The 14,642-nt window shown below is 39.9% G+C and overlaps 1 protein-coding gene across 1 annotated transcript in view; it reads right to left on the bottom strand.

Moving 5' to 3' along the window:
• Window positions 1-14,642, bottom strand: part of TBCA (tubulin folding cofactor A) — a 72,097-nt gene that overhangs the window by 56,817 nt on the left and 638 nt on the right. The gene's annotated exons all lie outside the window — the stretch shown is intronic.

The raw sequence follows: 14,642 nt of genomic DNA, 5'->3' as shown, positions 1-14,642 counted from the left end.
TATGTACGTCTGCTAGATTTTAAACCTAAGGCAGTGGTAAGTACAAAAATATATGGTACTGGGTTAAAAATTAAACACCATTATCAACAATAAATCAAAATCTTTCTCTAGAAATGCTGTGCCAAACATAAAAATTTAAAGTACCATAAATCAGAATTAACAGAAACCACCATCTCAAAAAGATAACTGTACTCCCGTGTTCACTGCAGCATTATTTACAACAGCCAAGACATGGAAATAACCTGAGTGTCCACTGACAGATGAATGGATAAAGGAAATGTGGTGTGTGTGTATAAAAAATGGAATATTACTCAGCCATAAAACACAAGGAAATTCTCAACACCGATAGGCAGACCTTGAGGGCATTATGCTAAGTGAAATAAGTCAGACAGAGAAAGACAAATACTGTATAATAGTACTTATATGTGGACTAAAAAAACCGAACTCATAGAAACAGAAAACAGACTGGTGGTTGCCAGGGGTATGGGATGGAGTGGGGGAAATAAGTGAAGGTGGCCAAATGGTACAAACTTCCAGTTAAAACATAAATAAGTTCTGGGGATGTAATGTAGAGCATGCTGACTACAGTTAACAGTACTGTATTGTATATTTGAAAGTTGCTAAGAGAGTATATCTTAAAAGTTCTCATCACAAGGAAAAAAACACAACTATATCAGATGATTGATGTTAACTAAACCTACTGTGGTAATCATTTTGCAATACATAAATAACGTCAAATAAGTATGTTGTACACTTTAGACTAATATAATGTTATATGTCAATTATATCTCATTAAAACTGGAAAAAAAATAAAAAGAAACCCAAAAACTAAAAAGAAACATAAAATGAGAAAAAAGAAAAAGAAAAAGAAAAATGGAAAAGAATCGATTAAAAAAGTACTACTGTTGGCCTTCTTCGGCCTCAGCTCCTGACCAACCCAGCACAAAGCGAGATTTCAGGACCCACTGTCCAGACCACTATCTGCAGGCCTCTCCTCACCCCCAGGCATCCAGCAGGTAAAAACCCTGGGGTGTCTGAGGCGTATACATTATTTTACACAATGAGGAAGGAGGTAGTTAAGTATGCAGTTGTGACACTGGAGCCTCACACCCTCTGTCCTCTGTTTGTGGGGATGCATGTTTAAAAAAATCAAAATAATTTAATTTTTTACAAAATGAAAAGTAAACAAAAACTGTTATTAGAGTAAAATTAAGAAGTCTATCAAGCTTTGGAGAGGATGCAGATTAATGAAAGAAGTTCTCATACCATGCAGTTGAGAATATAAAACAGTACAATCCCTTGAGAAAACAGTTTGGCATTATCTTAAGGAGTAGAACATTCATGCACCTTATGACCCGACAATTCCATTCCTGGATAAATATCCAAGAAAAATTCTCATACATCATACATCATTACCAAAGACACAAACAAGAATGTACATAGAAACACAGTTAGCAACCCAATAATCTAAACACCCACCAAGAGAACAATGGATAAACAGTGATATTATCACACAGTGAAATACTACGTGACAATTCAAACAATGTACTAAAGCTGGGTACCTGAGAGTTACTGTAAATATTCAATAAGACTACCTTTGACCTTGTTATGAAAAGAAGTTAATCTTGTCAATTCGCTGTTTTCTTGTTTAACCTGAGGGGTGACTTAAGGGTCACAAAGATCTATAAGCTTATTTTACAGAAGAAAAAGAATGCCTTCAAGAACCACCAGATAACCAGCCCCCAGCTGACCCTAGATGTCAGACTGCCCAGAGGCTTATCCGGAGTGAAAGAAAACTCCTGCCACACCCCTTAGTTCTATAAACTCCCCCTGGCTTTCTTCTTTCATTAAGGTGCATTTGAGAGAACCTATCATCCCACCTTCTCGTTTTGGCCAATTCAAATAAACCTTTCTCCATCTCCAAGCACAATGTCTCAGCGTTTGGCTTGCTGTGCATCAGGCCCACAGACCTGAGATTAAGAGGTTTGGTATCAGTACTGCATCTAAATGTAAAAACATGGATGAATCTTACCAACATAACACTGAGTGAAAAATAATGAGTCTAGAAGATATCCTTCTAACAAATTAAAGTATAACTCAACAATATACTTCTTAGCAAAACAGAAATGACAAAATTATATAAAATAAAAAAGCAAAGTAACAATAAACACAAGATTAAAAACAGTAGCTACCTCAGATGGGAGGAGGAGCACAAAATTAGATACGTTATTACCACTATTTTAGTTCTTGTGTTAGGTAATGGGTTCATATTATTACTATGTTATTTAAAAATAAATAAATACAAGCATACAACAAACAAAAGATGGCTCTGCAAGAACCAATCAATAATGAGTGTATGGCATAAACCAATGATTAAGATTAATTCATTTCTGTATACCTAAGGGTCCAAAGAAAGAAAATATTGTTGGGACAACTGATTTGGATCATTCCTCATAGTATATCTTAAATCCTCCATCTTTATTTTTAACTCTATACTCACTTATTTTAAAAATTTTATAGCAATATTAATCCAAGCTGTGGAGAAAAAACTAATTATGGAAAAGTTCAGTCTTAACTTGATGAACCAAGTACACATTCGGGGGAATTTTCCCATAAAGGTATCTTGAAAAAATAGTTTTAGCACTTATCGGGGGTCTTAGCTATGGGAAAATATATATCAAAAATCAAACTTTTGATATATCAAAATCAAACTTAGTAACAGGTATACATGTGAGAAATCCAGGAAAACTGAGTAACTCACCAAAATGGCTGAAGCCATCACCTTAAATACCATCTTCAACTAAAGACAAAGGGGGATGCTGGGGGATGTTTGGGACTTCAACGAGAAGGCAGGAAATTCACGTGGAGATGGAAAAGCAAGTGTTTGGTAAACAAATGTTTGCCACGCCTTGCAAAGACAATGATACATGGAGGTAGCTTTGATCAAACAGGCCTTTCCAGGTTCTTCCCTACGTACCACATTTAGTTCATATTATACTATAGTTATCTGTAACTCCTGAAACAGGCTTTCTATCGTAAATTCTTTTAAGCAGTTAGCAGGAAGATCAAAGTTTCTTCCTGAATCTTTTGTTCTTAAAAATAATCAAGCCAAAGAGACACATTTTGAGGTGGCAAATTCTGATCCCCCACAAGGTATTAGTGATTTCTTATCTTCTATTAGAATTAACTAAAAACAATTCAAAAGTCTTTCTCTCCTTTTTTCATAAAACCCAAGTCACTGTTAGTCATCTCAATTTAAATTCTCCATTCCAAACAAGAACATAGCTTTCTGATGTCACCTACATCTCAACTCTACCCTCCACTCTCATCCAGTCATTTAACAAACACTGTTGAACACCTACTATATACCAGATGGTATGCTAAAGGGACAAACATAGATAATACAGTTTTGCACTTTCAGAAGCTCAAAGAGACAATGCTTCTCAAAGTTTAGTGAGAGGAACACATACAAGAGATCACACAAAGGTTAGTAAAATATACAAACTCTTGGATCCTGCCCTACACTTACAGAATTAGAATCCTGTGGGATAGAGCATGGGTAAACGTGTTTTTAAAAAGTACCCTGGGGGGCTGGCACATTGGTATAGTGGTTGGGTTCATGCACTCCACTTCAGCAGCCTGGGGCTCATGGGTTCAGATCCCAGGTGCAGACCCACACACCACGCATCAAGCCATGCTATGGACACGTCCCACATGCAAAATGGAGGAAGACTGGCATGGACATTAGCTCAGGGCCAGTCTTCCTCACACACACACACACACACACACAAAAGTACTCTGGGGGCCGGCCCAGGGGCACAGTGGTTAAGTGCGCACATTCCGCTTCGGTGGCCCGGGGTTTGCCACTTCGGATCCCGGGTACGGACATGGCACCGCTTGGCAAGCCATGCTGTGGTAGGCGTCCCATGTATAAAGTGGAGGAAGATGGGCATGGATGTTAGCTCAGGGCCAGCCTTCCTCAGCAAAAAATGAGGACGATTGGCAGCAGATCTTAGTTCAGGGCTAATGTTCCTCAAAAAAAAAAAGGACTCTAGTTCTTTTCCATAATAAAGTTTGAGAATTACTGTTCTAGTACAGCGGTTCTCAAACTCTTTGGTCTCAAAAGACCTTTATGCTCTTAAAAATTACTGACAGCCTACAATTTTGATTCTGACATCAATTCTGCTAAGTGGGGTTTTTTCCCCACACCAAGCAAATCTTCAACACCAGCTGAGTGTCCTACAACTCAAGTCAATCCTGACGCCACCTCCCTGCAGTAGACAGCATCAGATTCCACAGCTTAAGCGCTCAGTCCCACAAGACTGCTGCCACCTGGGCTTCTGACTGGCTAGAAATCAGAGGTCTCAAGGAATCCCTCCTCGGGATTGATTAATTTGCTAGAGGGGCTCACCGAACTGCGAAAACCAGTGTACTCACTAGATTACCAGGATTTTACAATGGATATTAATCAACAGCCAAATGAAGAGATATATAGGGTGGGGTGCTGAACAAAGCAGCTTCTGTCCCCATGGAGATTGGGGCCTGCCATGGCAGCATGTGGACGCAGTGCAGTTCACCAACCTGGAAGCTCTTCAGATTCAGTGCTTCTGGGTTTTCATGGAGACTTTATTACATAGGCACGACTGATCAAATTCGTTGGCCACTGGTGAATGATTCAACCTCCAGCCCCTTTCCCCTCCCTAGAGGTCAGGAGATGGGAATAAAAGTTCCAAGCCTTTAATCATGGTTGGTTCCCCTGGCAACAGCCCCCTCCTTAGGTTACCTAGAGACTTTCCAAAAGTCAGCTTACTAATATAACAGAAGACACCTTTATTGCTCTCATCAGTCAGGAAATTCCAAGGGTTTTAGGAGCTCTGTGTCAGGAAAGGGAAGACCAAATATATATATTTCTTATTACAAATCACAGTACCACAAGACCAAGAAGGTTTTATGTCTGTGAATTATATCTGTTAATATTTACTGTACTAGAAATTAAAACTGAGAAATTTAAAAAATATTTTTAAAAATTAAAAAAACAAATATATTTGTTAATTCACTTAAAAATAAATGTAAATGTTAACAAAAATAACCTATTTTTATTTAAAATATCTATATTTTCCAAAACAAAAAGAAATTTAGTGAGAAGAAAGGCACTGTTCTACATTTTTGCAAGACTTTTAAATATCGGATTAACAGAAGCACCTGGATTCTCATATCTGCTTCTGCATTCAATTTGTCGTGATATCACGTATCATACAGCCTCTGGAAAACTCCACTGTATAACTGTGAGGAAATGAAAGTCAAAAAGGCAAATATGTCTCAATTACTATGAAACTAACTTAACTTCGCAGACACCCTGAAAGGGTCTCAGGGACCCCAAGGGGCCCCTAGACCACACTTGGAAACCAATGGTCTAGTGAATGGAAGAGATAGCTTAATGCATTTTCAGTACTATCTGTGGGAAGAGTACTATCTTTGGGAAGACTACAAAGTTCCTTGAGAACACAGAGAAGGGAGCACTAACTTTGGAGCTGGCCAGGAAACTTCCACAGAGGTAGTGACATCTGATCTGAGATTTGAGCCCAAGTCCTTACCCACTAGGCCCTAGAGGGATCTGTACACTCTCCCTCCCACTTTTTCGGAGTGTCTTCTACCCCTCCTCCTCTCTCACTTGGCTATTGCGCCTCACCAACTGACCAACCTTGCTTTCTTTTTCAAGCCTTTCTATTTACCGTTCCTTTTGTCTGAACAGCGCTTCGCCCATATATCCCGTGGCTGCTCTTGGCCACATCTGGCCATCCTGAAGGTTAAGGAGAGCTATTCCTCCATACACCTGTAATCCATTCAGGGCCCAATCTTTGGGAAATTCTGCCTTACACTAACTGTTAAATATGTGCACTAGGAGCCATAGTGAACAAAGCCCATGGTAGCAGCATTTGTAAAAGTGAAAAACCGGGTGGAAAAAATAAAACTAAGTATCCATCAATACGAGGATGAAAAAAACACTAGCACATTCACACAAGAGAATTAATTAGAGCTGTATGTTTCAACATGAATAAATCTCAAAATATGCACAAAAAGCAAGTTATAGAAAGATTCCTACAGTATGACACTATTTACAACTTTTAAAATTTTAATTAATTTATATTTTGATAGGTAATAGATGATTTAAGATTATAAGAATTTCCTCCCATCCCTGTCCTTCACTTACACAGCTTCTCTCCCAAGAGACAACCAACACGACCAGTTTCCTGTGTATCCTTCCAGACACATTTTGTTATATAAAGTTGTTAAGTGTGCAGAACAATAATACGGTTAATGTATACCTACATATAAACTAAAAGTTTAACATATGCACGGAAATGATGAAGACCAAATTCTGAATAATTACTTATAGGCAAAAAGGAAGTGGAACAGACTCAGAAACAGGCACTTCAAATGTACCTGTAATGTTTCATTTCAGGTTTATTATACTTTCTCTAGATTTTTTTCATACATGAAATAATTCTTTTTTTCATAAAAGAAAACAGATGAAGAGGGTCAGATTTGAGAAGATAATTAATTTGGTGTTAGATGGAGTTTTGAAACTGGAGGATACTAAAATAAGGACATTCATTCAATACTTTAAAATGAGTCTAAAGATTAGGAGAAAGGTGGAGACTGGAAATTTACATAAAGTGATACTTCAAGTTCTAAGAATAAATGTTCAGACACACGTACACTGCATAACTTAGAGTATAAATTCCTTAAGGACTGGGCCCAAAACTTTGCTATTTTAAGTTTCCCTGCAATACCACCTACTGCTCATAATTACATTTCAACTTACCTATACCCCTACTATTTTTCTTAGGTTTCAATAAAACAACCTGGAATGGGTGAGTCTATTTATGGAAATACCTCAACAACAAGCAGTTTCACACACACACACACACACTCTATTAAGTTAGAATCAAAGGGAGATGGTGTTCTGGTTAATTCTAGGTAAACTACAAAACCTTTTCTGATCGAACTATAATAATCAAAAATTTTTCTACAATAGACTAGTCTCCTTTGGAGTTAAAAAAATGCTATAAAGTTGTTAACTTTAAACAAATCTTTGATATAAAAAGGTATTTTCTTATCCTTTATTTCTCTAATAAAAACACTATCTAATAAAAACAAAGACTATATTACAAGTCTTTGAAGGTTATTACTTAGAGCTGTCTTGTTGCTCTTCCGAAGTTTAACCAGAGAAATCATCAATCTTTCTCCATTTCAGTCTCTCGCTTTTACTTACAAAGTGAACTTCTACTTTCAGACTCTTGAGCTGTTCCCCTTCATATTACTGACCTCTTTTATAGTTTCTTCCATTCCTGACTCAATTAACAAATACATATTAAATGCCCGTCTTGTGAAAAGCAATGTATTACATATGATCCCTCTGGTCACTGAAAAGATGAGAAAAACTACTTGGCCTTAAGAAAAATCTTCATATACTTTGATATAAAGCAGAGTCCTTGGAACTTATCTGAGGTTTGGAGATCTAAATTATGACACTACTAGTAATCTAAGTTGAAATAGACAGCAGTAGATTTATAGATCTTTAAAAGTTTCATAGAGCACAGATGTGTTTCAGGCAATGGACGCCATATTGAAAGCATGCATTAAGTATTGTTCAGAAGCTGAGGATCATTTAGTGAAAAGGTAGACACCTACTTGTTCCAATAACCTTTACAGACAAACCCTGAGTCAGAGCATACGTATATACATAAGGCTCCATAAGATATTTCTTTAGCACAAGTGAAACGGTCTCAACAACAACAAATACGGAACTTGGTTAAAAACAAAACATTCAAGAGGGTTGGGAAATAACTACAATCTAGCATCAGAATTGTAGGAATGTCTTCTGAGAGCTGTGGTGAGTCATTTACAGATTTTAGCATAAGGGCTCTCAACAACTCTCTCACTTGACTAGCCTTCCCTAAAATAAACCATATGCACGTGCAGCAAGAGTGGGCCTGGCCTTCGCACGTTGTGTTAATGATACTGATACGGTATTTTTAAGCTGTTAAAGAGACAAGGTCATGACATAAACAGAGATGTTTTTGCTGGGGCTTTGGAGCAGGGAATCACTGCCTGAGCAGTTTATAGAAAGACAGCCATTACAAAGTCCTAGAGACTACTCAAAAACACAAGCTTCACGTTCCTCCATTTTCCCTCCACAGCCAATCAGGGAACATGACAAACAACTAAAAAGTAAGCTTTTATCATAATTTAAAAGAAAGCAAGTTCCAGGGTCTCTCCTGGGGATCAGTAACCATTCATCCCTATGTCCTCAATCCACACTGCTTATACGTCTACAGAACGATGATAATGATGATCATGACAGCAGTTGGAACATATATCCAACACTTACTACGTATCAGGCAATTGGGCTAACTGCTTTACAAGATTATCTTATTTAATCCTCCTAACAATACGAGAAAGATACTATCACTAACCCATTTCCCAGCTAAGAAAACTCGGGCTTTTAAAGGTTAAGTAACTTGCCCAGTATGTAGTACAGAGCCTGGGATTCATCTGTTTAACTGTAACTGCCAGAATAAATAACTATAGTAACTATTAGGCTGTAATATTGTAATTGATTCAGTAGCTCCCTATTGCTTAATAGGTCAAAAAAAATTCTTATAGAGTAAGGTTTCATTCATTCATTCGTTCACTGAGCATTTATTGTGTGCCAACACCATACCAGGTGATTCAATGACGCAGGTTGAGTGAGGATGCTAAATAAGTGATCTTTGGATTAGTCAGATCTTTGATGTTATTAAAAAATCAGCTCTATTTGGGAACATAAAACAGCATCATAGTAGGAATTATGTTCTTCTATACATGTATTATTGGAAATGGAATACTGCGATAGACAGATTACATGATCTAATAAGCATTTATATTCTAAGGGTTCTAGACTATTAACAACAAAATTTTCCAACCTTCTTATTACAGATTTTCAAAATTTCTTACCAAACAAAAAAATGCAATAAAAACACAACACATCCATTCACACACATACACAAAGGGGTCAAAAGATCTTTCATTTCCACATTCAACTTGCAAAATAATATAGCTCATGTTGAGAAAACCATGGTCAGCAGTGGCCTTAGCTTTCCTCCTTTCCAGCTTGAAGAGACGTCTGGCTGCCAGCTGTGCAACTCCTAAGAGTCACTGCTTGCCAAGCAGTTGGCAGAAGGCAGTGAAGAGCCTACCAACTGCAATCCATTTGACACCGCCTTTGACGACTGCTTTGGTGAACTGGATACAATACAGAAATTCCAAAAGGAGTTGGCCATTTTGGCTGAACTTACTTTAACTCAAATCAAAGGGTTATGATGTGGGAGAAGAGGAGAAAAGCAGATGACAAAGCCCCTAAAGCTTACAGGAATAATTTACAGGGCTATGTCCTTAAACTCTTCCAGACACTATCCACCACACTTCTATCCAATATTACTTTAAATATAGGAAATGTGTAAACAGGTAAAGGGGAAAACTATATCACTACGCCTATGTAAGTACATGTGTCATTCATATTTTTCACTTTTATGCCAGTATAATATATATATTCAGTATATACAATGTATCTCAGTATAATGTTTGATATATATTATATATGAATATATATATTTAACTAATGACATAGAGATTTTACTTACTTTTTATGTTGTTTTAATGCCTGCAGTACACAGTATATAGGTCATAGACAGTTGCATATCAAAGGTATAGGTATAAAGAAACTTGGGAAGATGCCACAGTTTGGGAAAAGTGCTTGCTTTATTAAAAAAAAAAAAAATCAATACAATTTCCCCACAGATTCGTGATGTAAAATTCTATAATCAAGGCTTGTAGATTTGTAATTATGGTATGTCAGCTACATTTAAACAAGAGTGTTAAAAGATTGTTAAAGTTAAACTAACACAATTGCAGTGTGAATTGTCCTAGTCTCATTCTAATCTACTGGTGTCACTTTCATTTAATCAGAGGAAAACTATGGGCCAATGTCAGTGCTATTTCCAATGCCCTAACATTCTTTGTTCACACTGGATTTTAAGCCATTACCAATCTAAAATGGTTACAAAAAGATATATTTAAGAATGCATTTTCAATCAATTAACTCACTCATCAGTGTGCTAGTTTAGTACGTTTTACTGAAAATAAGCTGGCTTTAAAGTTATTAAATAATTTTTATGTTAAATAGATGAAAACATTTTGTTATTGCAGAAGAATTTCTTGAATTTACCATAAATCTAGCTAAAAAAACCTTAATCCATAAACACAAATCCTGCTTGGAAACATGGTAAACATAGGTCATTTAGCTGAAATATCATAACATTTAAAACATCAATCCTCTATTTTTTTCTACTTTAGTGAAAATTTTCTAAATCACTTAACAATTTAAATTAATACAGAAAAAAGCTACTCCAGCAAGGATTCACATTCACATATTTACAGGGTGCAATTAAGTTTTAAGAAAGGAGCAACATTCTATTCACAGGTGTACTATCAGTGAATAGTCTCCAAATCAATCAGAGAACACACAAAACAGTGCTATGTGAGCTAGTTACAGAAGAGGTACCAACACAAAGTCTCCTCGTTTGCCTGGGACTTTCCCAGTTTTAGCAATGAAAAGTTTCACATCCTGGGAAACACTTCAGCCCCAGGTAAACAAGGACAACTGATGCCACCAAGACATCAAACAAAAGGGGTGGGAGGAGTTACAGTTCTGCACTGGAGAAGAATAAAATTAGAGTAATATTTGGTCAACTCCCTGCTGGGGCTGCCATATTAGCTGTGACCCATTCACAGACATCAGCAGGTCTAGCAATCTGCCTGGAACATGGATCCAAATCTTTAAGAAGAGCCTGCCAGACCCAAACCTACCAGGCAATACCCACTAAGAGTGAGTCACATGTGAATAAAGGCTGCTGCTCAAGAAACCTAGTAGAATTATCCATCCAGCCCTAGTGTGCACACATCTCTGGAGTTTCATAGCCAGGATTAGCTCTGGAAAAAACAACTCTGTTGCTGGGAAGGGGCTATTTAAGGAGTACCAGGAATCAGAGGCTCAGGACCAAGTCAGCCTCATTGCTGTTCAACTCACAGAGACTTTTATAAGCCATTCTTAGTAAATGGACCCTGTCCTTGCTCCTAGGGATCTAATCTCTCTGGAAACCCATTTCCAGAAATCAGATCCTTCGCCTTTGTTCCATGGGAGGTAACCAAGTTTCTCTAGGACTAGGGCACTGTGAGGCCTCTGCCTATTTCCTCTAGGGCCTAAAATAATGCCCTTGAAACTAGCTTCCAGTTTGCTTCCTAACATGGCTGCCATCCACTAGACTGCCTTCGCCGTTCTGCCAACAGGCTGAGACATGTGCGCATCTTCCACTCACTGTTTCATCTCCCTGTTGCCACATACCACCATCTACTCCGTGCCTGTTTCCGTAACATCCCACCTGCCTGTCCAGACTTCTTCCTAAAACCCGCTACAGGAAACTCATGGGTCACCTGAACCACTCCAGCAGATGTGATCAGACACTGAGCTCTAAGAATCCGCCCTCTCTAGTGCAGTCTGCCCAATCGGACTCCAGGACTAACACTAGAATGTATTTCTAGCAGCTGTCACTTCATGGAGAGAAAGCTGAAGCCACTGGGGGCATGAATGATGACTTTAAAGCTCTTCTTCCAAATAAAAGTGCCTTGTGAAGAGAAATGAGGCTATGGGAAACAAACATCTGACCAGAAAAAGTACCAAGAACAGAAATTGGTTTTTAGACCACTGCTCTAAGAAACCGATGAACAGAGTCCCATTCACAAAGCCAAGAACATGGATGAATCATGAAAGTGATCAAGGAGGCTTTGAAACCAAATTTGGAAAACGGGGAAAAATGAATCCCTGTTAAATCCTTATTACAGAAAACTTTAAAGTATATGGAGAAGAATATAATGAAGCCCCCTGATCATTCAGCCCCAATAAGTATTTATATGTTGCTACATCTGCCTCATCTATTTTTCTCTTTGCTGAGGTAAAATGTAGAACTTTTGTGTGCGCGTGTGAGGAAAATCTGCCCGAGCTAACATTCGTTGCCAATCCTCTTCTTTTTTTTTTTTTTTCTGCTTGAGGAAGACTGTCCCTGAGCCATTCCCCCCCTACTTTGTAGGTGGGATGCCTCCAGAGAACAGCTGATGAGTGGTGTAGGTCTGCATCCAGGATCTGAACCTGCAAACCCTGGGCTGCTGAAGTGGAGCACGCCCAACTTTAACCACTCGGCCACAGGGCCAGACCCCAAAACGCACCACAGGGCCAGACCCCAAAACGCAGAGTTTCTAAAATAGGATACTAAGACAGAAGATGGAAAGAGTCATAATCAAATAATTTTCAGGAGAAAAATAACAGAAGAGAGAGTAGGAACAATATCACGGATTTAGATGGTTATCCACCAAAACAAAATATGAGTAATAAACAGCTAAAACAGAAATTCTACTTTTTTAAAAAAAAAAACACACATCTCATTTTAGTATATAAGAGGAAGTTCTACACCAAATGTCAGCAGAAAAGCCATTAAATAAAGGTATGGGGGGGGCCGGCCCAGTGGTGCAGCGGCTAAGTTTGCACATTTCTCTTCTTTGGCCCAGGGGTTCCCTGGTTCGGATCCCAGGTGCGGACATGGCACGGCTTGGCAAGCCATGCTGTGGTAGGCGTCCCACATATAAAGGAGAGGAAAAGGGGCATGGATGTTAGCTCAGGGCCAGTCTTCCTCAGCAAAAAAAGAGGAGGATTGGCCGCAGATGTTAGCTCAGGGCTAATCTTCCTTAAAAAAAAAAAATGCATGGGGGTCAGCCCAGTGGCCAAGTGGTTAAGTTCGTTTGCTCTGCTTCCGCAGCCCAAGGTTTCGCTAGTTCGGATCCCGAGTGTGGACGTGGCACTGCTGTCAAGCCATGCTGAGGTGGCATCCCACACAGCACAGCCAGAGGCACTCACAATTAAAATATACAACTATGTACTGGGGGGCTTTGGGAAGAAGAAAGAAAAAAACAACCCAAGACTGGCAACAGGTGTTAGCTCACGTGCCAATCTTTAAAAAAAAAAAGTATGGTAGACATTTCCATTAATTTATAAGCAATTTGAGATATTATAGAAATTTTTGAAGTGGTTTCACAAAAATGATAAATTTACAGGAGTATGAAGAATCAAAAATAAAGTTTAAAAACGCTCTATTACTGAAAACAAACTGAAATCAAAACTTTGTTTCCAAGCAGTTTCCGTAAGTACTTGGGAATTTTTGAAAGCCTAAAAACTTAGCTTATCAATTATCTAAATGAGTGTGTTTTCTACTTTTAACTACTTGTAAGCATTTAACTACATGAACTGAGTAATTTTATAAACTGGTATAGATCATTAGAACGAGAATGACAAGGCCATAAAGTTAATTAACGGAAAACCACCACTAGAAGTCACTTCTCACGACTTTCAGTCTAAAACACTCTCCATTATATCCCGATACTTCTGCCAAAGAGATTTACTGAAACGACACAACCAACGTAAGTCTATCAAAACGGAACAACAGAACTCGGGGTGGGGGGGGGGAGCAGTGAAAGTGCAGATTATTTCTATTTCCAATTATACATAATTCCCTTCCTATTATCACATATTTTTAAAAAGACTCTTTTTAGAGTGTTGTAGCTTAACAAGTTGTAGATCAGAATCCTTGGTTCTTTTCCTTGCTCTGCCACTAACTAGCAGTGACCTTAGACAAGTTTAGTTTTTCTATTTTAACTTCATTAAACCTCAGTTTCTCATCTGTAAAACAGGAATAAGAACCATATCACTCGTTAACATTTACCAGCCACTGGCTACTTGCCACACGCTGTGTTGAACAGCACAGCAGGCGGTTCCTGTAACAACTGCAGGAGGTGGGCACTTAAACTCCACGTTACAAATGAGGAAACTGAGGCACGGTGCAAGGTAAGATACTCAACAGCACACAATAAATGGCAGAATCGAGACGTGAACCCAAGCAGCCTCCCCCGAGAAAAGGCAGCGCCTGTGCCTCCTGCTCGCCCCGCCTCCTCGCCGCCGGGACCGCGAGCCGGCTGCCCGGGAGCGCAGGGGGGCGCCGCGACGACACTCGCGGGCGGCATCCTCCCGAGGGAGTTGATCCCCGTCCGCCCACTCCTTCCCGGGGGCACCTCTCAGGGCAGGAGGAGGGGTGGGCAGCAGGGAGGCGCCGCCGGCTGGATCGGACGTTCGCCCCGTGCGGCTCCGTCTCTCCTCGGGAAACGCCTCCCAGAAAGTCCGATCTTCCCGGGCGCGAGCAGCAAAGTTCCCCGGCGCCCCGCAGCCTCGGAGCGGCTCCCACGGCCGCGCGGGCGGAGGCGGCCTCGGGGCGGACGGCGCCGGGCAGCGGAGCCGACGACAGCGCTGGACGTCGGCGCCGCCTCCTCAAGACCCGACCCCCCAGGCCTCGCCGCGATCAGGCCCCCAAACTTCGCCCGGGCCGCGCGGCCGCCCCGACCCCGCCCTCCCCGCCCCGGTCCGGTCGGCAGGGAGGCCGGGACGCGCGCGGAGGAGCCGGCCAAGCCCGCCCGCCCCGCGCCCCGGGCCGCCCCACCGC

This window comes from Equus quagga, chromosome 7 (genome assembly GCF_021613505.1).
Source record: "Equus quagga isolate Etosha38 chromosome 7, UCLA_HA_Equagga_1.0, whole genome shotgun sequence".
NCBI classification, from domain to species: Eukaryota; Metazoa; Chordata; class Mammalia; order Perissodactyla; family Equidae; genus Equus; species Equus quagga.
The sequence above is the reverse complement of the archived record's forward strand: the minus strand, read 5'-3'. Positions and strand labels throughout refer to the sequence as shown.